The sequence below is a fragment of the Rutidosis leptorrhynchoides genome, chromosome 7 (assembly GCF_046630445.1).
Source record: "Rutidosis leptorrhynchoides isolate AG116_Rl617_1_P2 chromosome 7, CSIRO_AGI_Rlap_v1, whole genome shotgun sequence".
In the NCBI taxonomy this organism is placed as follows: Eukaryota; Viridiplantae; Streptophyta; class Magnoliopsida; order Asterales; family Asteraceae; genus Rutidosis; species Rutidosis leptorrhynchoides.
The window spans coordinates 150,758,416-150,765,816 of record NC_092339.1 but is presented as its reverse complement, the minus strand read 5'-3'; positions in this window follow the sequence as shown (position 1 = coordinate 150,765,816).

The following is a 7,401-nucleotide window of genomic DNA, read 5'->3' as shown; positions in this document are numbered from 1 at the left end:
AGTATCATTTTAGATGTAACTAGTTAGTTTGGTTCATTTGGAATCTAATTACTTGTTATCCCCATGCATGCACCTCATTTATCCACACTTTTAAGCTTTAACATTCAAGGAACCATTGAACTAAACCTCCCCTCCCTTGTGTGCAGCTGACCGTGGGTTTGGGATGGCTACAAGGAGTGTTTTGTTTTCATTTTTGCATTACTTCATTCCTTGTTTACTCTCTAAAACACACACACACACACACACACAATTACTTGCATTTTTTCTCTCAAACATTTCTCACATATTCTCTCTAAACTTGTAAGCAACTTGGACTTCTTTTCTTCTCTTTTTCTTTAACAAAACCGAATCCTAAATCATCCATCATCATCATTTGTTGATTGTTACTTGTTCTTGATTTTGTTTAACTACTTGTCTTGTTAATTGTTGTTACTTACTTTCATGTTACAAGAATAAACTTTCTAGTTTGATTCTTCATATTAATCTTGTATTTCCAAGAACATACAAGAACTAACTTTCTAGTTATGTTCTACATACATTATGTCAAAAGATTTAAAGTTCATGTGTTGTAACTCATACTTGAAGTTCATGAAGTAAACTTTAAAGTTTACTTTCTAAAGATCAAACTTTGGTTTGAATCTTTAAAGTATGAACAACCATGAACAAATTACTTATTTTACTTAGTTTACTTCTTCATTCTTTCACTTTAATTTCATGTAATTAGTTTAAATGGTCAAGAACTACAAGTTAGTCTTGATCTCATTAATCTTGAACTAAAAGTTAACTTTGAAAGTTCAAGAACACACAAATAAGTTTTCTTTAAATATAACTTTTTATACTTATGCTTGATCTAGACTTTTGAGTGTTGGATCTTCAAGATCTAACTAAGAACCATGTTCTACACCTTAAGATCTTGATTAGTTAGTTTACTTTCAAGTTTGTAACTTGTTATTAGCTTTAAAGTTCATGTATGTGTTAGATCTAAGACTTTGATGTAACTTTGGTTCATCAAACTTCATACAACTCTTAAGTGAGTTGTGCTTCATGTCTTAGACTTACACTAGGGTTATGATGGTCAAAACTTGGTAAAGATGATGTAAACACATCAATGAGTTGTACACTTGAAGCTATAGGCATCAAGGATGAGAACCATGATGAACATCAAACACCAAACCCACCGGAACCCATTATTTTACTGCTTTCTGTCTCTGACCTATTGTTTTCTGGTTTATCTAACAGACCAGTAGACCTGGGCTGTTGTGATTATGATTTTCAAATAGATCTTTTCGAGTAGATAACTTTTCATATAGGACTCGTCTTAATCCGAGTTACGGTTTAGGATTTATGGCCCTCCGATCGTCACTATGTCCTTTTAACGTTGTGAAGAAATTTCTGACCTACTCGCACTTAGACCGTTGCCACGGTCAAACAAAGACGAGTTTGCTTCTGTAAACTTTACCACATTTAAAGGACTCATATACGGAACCATGGCCACTGGTCTCACCTTAATTCAGTAAGGGTAGAGGCCGTGGTGACTGACTGAAGCCAGTCTTTGTTTTAAACTACTTTCATAAACGAAACTTACTTTACACCTTTTGTTAAATGATGAATGATGATGACCTTTAAGACCTTATTTACATACTTTTAAACCTATTAAGACAATTTACTAACTTAGTACTATTTGCCTTAGGTTGAGGACCTTCGGACCGATTACTTGCACACTTTTCCCGACTCGACTTTACGACTACATTATCATTGTGAGTTATAGCATTCCCTTTTTACTTTAACTTATTTTGGAAACTGAGAATACATGCGGATTTTATGTTTTACATACTAGGCACGAGTACTTAAACTTTATATATGTGTGGGTTATACAACGGCATAAACGTTCCCTTTAGCTCGGTAACGTTTAATCATTGGTTTTTGAACCATGAACATGAATCTTAGATATGGATCCATAGGGTTTGACATCCCCACTCGGGCTAGTAGCGCTAGCATTTAACGAGTGTTTAATACTTCGTAGACATACGCACTTGCCAAGTGTACTTTCAGGGGGTATAAACGTTAAGTTAGTTACCAAGTGCCCACGGTTAACATATACTTTATCATACTGTTTTGAAACGCTCGTTGTAGCACTGAAATCTCGTGGCCTACCTTACATACTGTTATACTTAAACTATAGCTCACCAACCTTTGTGTTGACGTTTTTAAGCATGTTTTTCTCAGGTGCTTGAGGTTAGCTTCCGCTGTGTACTAGTCGTGCTGTAGACACCCGCTGCTTAGAGTTGTTATCGCATGAACTACTTTATTTTGCATTCAAACATTAGTACTTTTGAACTATGACTTGTAACGACTGTTGTGGTCACGTACACTTATTATTTGCTTCTACTTAGTGAAGCATGCTTTTGGATTGTAAAACATTCGATGTTGGTTTAGACATCACTTTATTAATGAATGTAAACTCTTTTGAAAACGCATATAGTACTTAACCTTGTAATGATCCTATTGTTGATGATTCGTACACGATGGTTTTGTACGGGGCATCACAGTCTAATTTCCACAAGTGTCGTTCTTTTGTCCAAACCCCAATTACCCAAATTTAAATATTTTAGCCCAACATCATGATTACTTCGTTTTAAATAAGCATAATAATAACTTAGCTACGAGACATTAATTTAAAAATAACATTAACCATAACTTACAGTGATTAAAAATAGCGTAGCGTTACACGGACAGAATTTCGACTTACACCCTTACAACATTCGCTAACATACCCTTATTATTAGAATTTAAAATTAAAATTAAAATTAAGATATATATATATATATATATATATATATATATATATATATATATATATATATATATATATATATATATATATATATATATATATATATATATATATATATATATATATATATATATATATATATATATATATATATATATATATATACGTTTTTAGATAGAGAGATGGATATATGGTCAAAGATCAACCAAAACTGCGAAATTTATAGGGTTTCGCCTGGATTTCAGGGCCATGCGATCGCATGGTTTTTGTTCTTCCTGGCCATGCGATCTCATGGCCAGCTGGGAGAGCTCAAAAGTCTTTAAAAACGTGGGCTGCTTATTTATTTATTATATAATATAATATATATAATTAAATATAATTATATATATTATATTATATTCTTGTACTCTGTTGACTTGTAATTTTTGCTCCGTTGAGTCGCGCGTTGATAGTTGGTTCATGTCTCGGTTCCGGATTTTTGAACGTCCTTGCGTACAATTTAATATCTTGTATTTTGCGTTTCGCGTCTTGTACTCTTGTAATTTTGAGACGTTTCTCATCAATAATTTGAACCATTTTGATTGTACTTTGTACTTTTGAGCTTTTTGGTCGTTTGCGTCTTCAATTCGTCGAATCTGTCTTTTGTCTTCACCTTTATTATTTAAACGAATATCACTTGTAAATAGAACAATTGCAACTAAAAGCTTGTCTTTCTTGAGGGATAATGCTATGAAATATATGTTCATTTTTAGCATTATCAAATATTCCCACACTTGAGCGTTGCTTGTACTCAAGCAATATAGTCTTGAAATAAAAATACTAGAATCACTTCTTTATTCTTCACACTTTGTACATCAGTGATTTCTATACGGCAGTATAAACAAAGGTAGTATCGATGTGGTTTACAGTCCCACATGACTATGAAAAGTTAGATCCATTAAGAAAATTGGATCTTTATGAAAACATTTGATCTTTTGAAAATACAATCTAGTTTTTACCCTAGATAAGTTTCCCGGAATAACCCTTCACCGGTGTTTGCAAATTATTTTTGTGGGTTTGGTGGGTTTCAGATTTGAAAATTTTAGCTCAAAACTTATGGTTTTGTGTCACCCACTTGCTAACCTTGTATTGGGAAAGCAACACGTCCAGAATACTTGCTTCGTATATTACCTTTTGGTAAACTACCGTCCGGTTGTAAAGGAAAGCGTTGAACAAGCAACTGTTAAGGCAATGTCCCCTGACATGCTTTTAATTATGGTCTATAACGTGTCGGATGCAATTACTATCCTTGGTAGGAGCAATAGTAAAGCTCACCCTTATAATTTTCCGGTCTGGCACAAGGTCCTGTCTTTGACCATGCTATGCAACCACCGTTCTTACGATTGACACCCGATTTGGTTCAGGTGACCTAATGAATTCTAGGTGAATTCCTAGGATTTTACGTTCAATTGTAATGAATGCATTGAAAATGGGTTTTTAGAAAACAAATCGGTTTATAATTTTGATTAAAATATTTTCTCGTTCAAGCTCGAGTTTAGATATCATCGAATTCCATGAGTTTGTAATTCTCAATATTTAAGATCAATCTCTAGGATTGAGTAATATCAGGCTTAAAAGCTGATTTTTGATCTTTTAAGGAGATTATCCTTTCTGGGGGTCTGATTCATTAGTCTTATCTAGCTAATTTGCACGGCGTCCTCCCCATTTTACGAGACAGATCCTATCATGGTTAGGATAAGTCTGACCACTTGGCGACCCTGTTTGATGCTGAGGTCCGTGGATTTCCTGCTGATTTTAGAGATGACTTTTCTAGATTTTTCGTCAACCTACAGCTGGTCTGGACGACAACTTCATGACCTAAATCAAGAAGCGCGTTTCTTTTTCGGAAGACTTTACTTCCTTTCAATGATGGAATTGATTCATCGTGTAGATCTATCTTTCTTTCAAATAAATTACAGTAAATCGGGTAAAACTGATTAGTTTAGTCCAAAGCAAAAGTATTTTCAATTATTTGTTACAAAAAATATGTGATATATGTTCAAAATAACTTGATAAATTTTTCCCACACTTGGCTTTTATTTTCCTTTTTATTGTCCTCTATTCCATTTTAAATGAATTCTAACATTTTGGTTTGTTTCTCAATTTATGTCCTTTCCGAGGTAACAATAATTTCGGTGTTAACACCTAGTTTTATCGTTCATAAATATGTATAAACATGATTTTTAATTCATTTAATTGAAAATTTTGAAAATTTTACTAGAATTGGGTAGTCAGTATATAAGACTAGGGCTGTTCTTTATTATTAGAGAGCACTAGATTCTAATACAACTACTGCTTTACTAGTATTTTTAATGGTAATCAAGTGTATAAGGTAAAAATTTTAAAAATCCGAAAGAATTTAACCCCTTCCCACACTTAAGATCTTGCAATGCCCTCATTTGCAAGAAATCAGTAACAATTTAAATTATTGAAGGTTATTAGAGTAGAAAAATAATTAAATTTTACCAAAGTTTCCAAACATATTGGCGTTTGTTTGCTGAATGATAAATGGTGCACATCATTTGTTCATCCCGTCTTTGTTGTTACATCACATTTGTTTTTCGTTTTGTCATCAAAAGTACTAGCTTTTGCTGAACTTAATGCCAGTCTTTGAGAATGCATTGTTTTACCCTGTTGTGTACAATTGATAATATACATACATACAAATATAAACAAGCATGGTAATTTGAAATGGGACTTAAAATCCCACTTTCAAATCAAATATGAAATATTAGTACAACAAATAAAAATATTAAACATTACAATAAAAATATCATAATATAATGTGTTTAAACATAAATAAATAGAAATAATAAAAATTAAAAATCATATAAATTACCAACCGGAACTAAATCAATTTGGATAGGGGTTCCAGTTCATGTCATCATCCGGGTTCCATGGTTAGTGATAGGTGTACTGGTATGCCTGGTTAGGTTCGTAGAGAGTATAAGGTGGTCTCATCTCGGGCTGGTGTTGAGGATAGTAAGCGGGTCGGGTTGGAACGTAGTGATCCTGAGGTGACAGCTGGCTCGTAATCATTCCGGGCTTGCCACTGCTCCATCCGACGAAATCTCTCCGCGTTTGTCATATCTACCTCATCTATATGTTGGTAGACATCAGTCATAGCCCCCCAAATGACATCCCTAATGTCATCCGCTTCCTCCATTTCCTCGTCTAATCCTCTCTCTACCTGTAGATGACTACCTTCATAGGGTATTGCCTGGTTGCGTCTACTCTTTAATACCTTAGCACCCGCATAAACCCTCAATCCTAAAAGCTCAACCTGTTCCCTACATTCCAAAAGTGGACCCCCTTGGTCTTTATCTACACCTAAATACTCTCCAATGAGAGTAACAACAATACCTCCTCCAATTATCTCCCCTTCCTGTATTCCTTCAACCATCTTAGATAAATAAAAACTAAAACAGTAAGGGATATTCACAAAGCCTCTTGGGTCTCGACTACACTTTAGGTAAAATAAATCATGTAAGGTTAATATTTCCTTGTTGTGACCTCTCTGTGTAATCGAGTTAGCCAAAAATCTATGAATTATGCGAAGCTCGGCTTTGTTAATATGTAAGTAGGTATGTGTTCCTGCCCGCCCAAAAACATTATAATCTGACATACGCCTCCAGACGGCGTTCGCATCAAAATTCCTATCTACCCTTTCACCACGATAAATCAAATTCATACAATCGGGTAGTAGTAATTCAGCGGGCGTATATATCTGCAAAGCCCTGGCCATGTCCAGCATGGACATCCTGTACATCCTATGGCCAAGTATAAATCTAAGAAAACTTCTATCATCTAATCTATCTACATCTACATTTAATGCTATAGTACTCATCAGCTCAACACACCATTCCTTATATACAGGTCTACGAATGTTGAATAAGCGTTCCCAATCAGTAAAAGAAGTACTGTCATACCTTTGAATCAGATGCTCCCTAACATGGTCAGCTAGTTGGACCCTTTCCAAAGGATTCCAATCAATTACCCAGGCACCTCTACATCTTTCGTTACTACTTTGAATTTATTACTTTGATATGCCGGGTAATCTCTCCAGCTTCTATCGAACCTCAGATTAGGATGCAATGTATGTTCAGGAATCGTTGGGTATTCTACAGGCGGATGCATCGGAATTACTATGAATTCATTACCAAACTGTAGCAGATCAAAATAAGGTACATGTTGATCAGTCTGATGTTGTTGTTCCTGTTGTGGTTCTTGTTCGGGTTCTGGCTCGTATTGCGGTTCATATTCTGGTTCAGGTTCTTGTTGTGGTTGTCTAGATGACGATGAAGCACCAGCAGTATCGGTTTTCTGCAAAACACATTAAACACAAAATTTGTGCATCCAAATATGCATTAGTGTTAGCAAAATAACAACTTAAATTAACCACAATAGCATGTTCAATCAAAATTAAACTTATACACATTTTCACATTATTTACAATTCTACACTTTTTCAAATAAGCACATATGAAAATGTATACAAAGTTCTTAAGCATTTAACTCAAATAACATGTCAAAATAGTCATTACAAACAATTAAACAAGTCTCAAATGG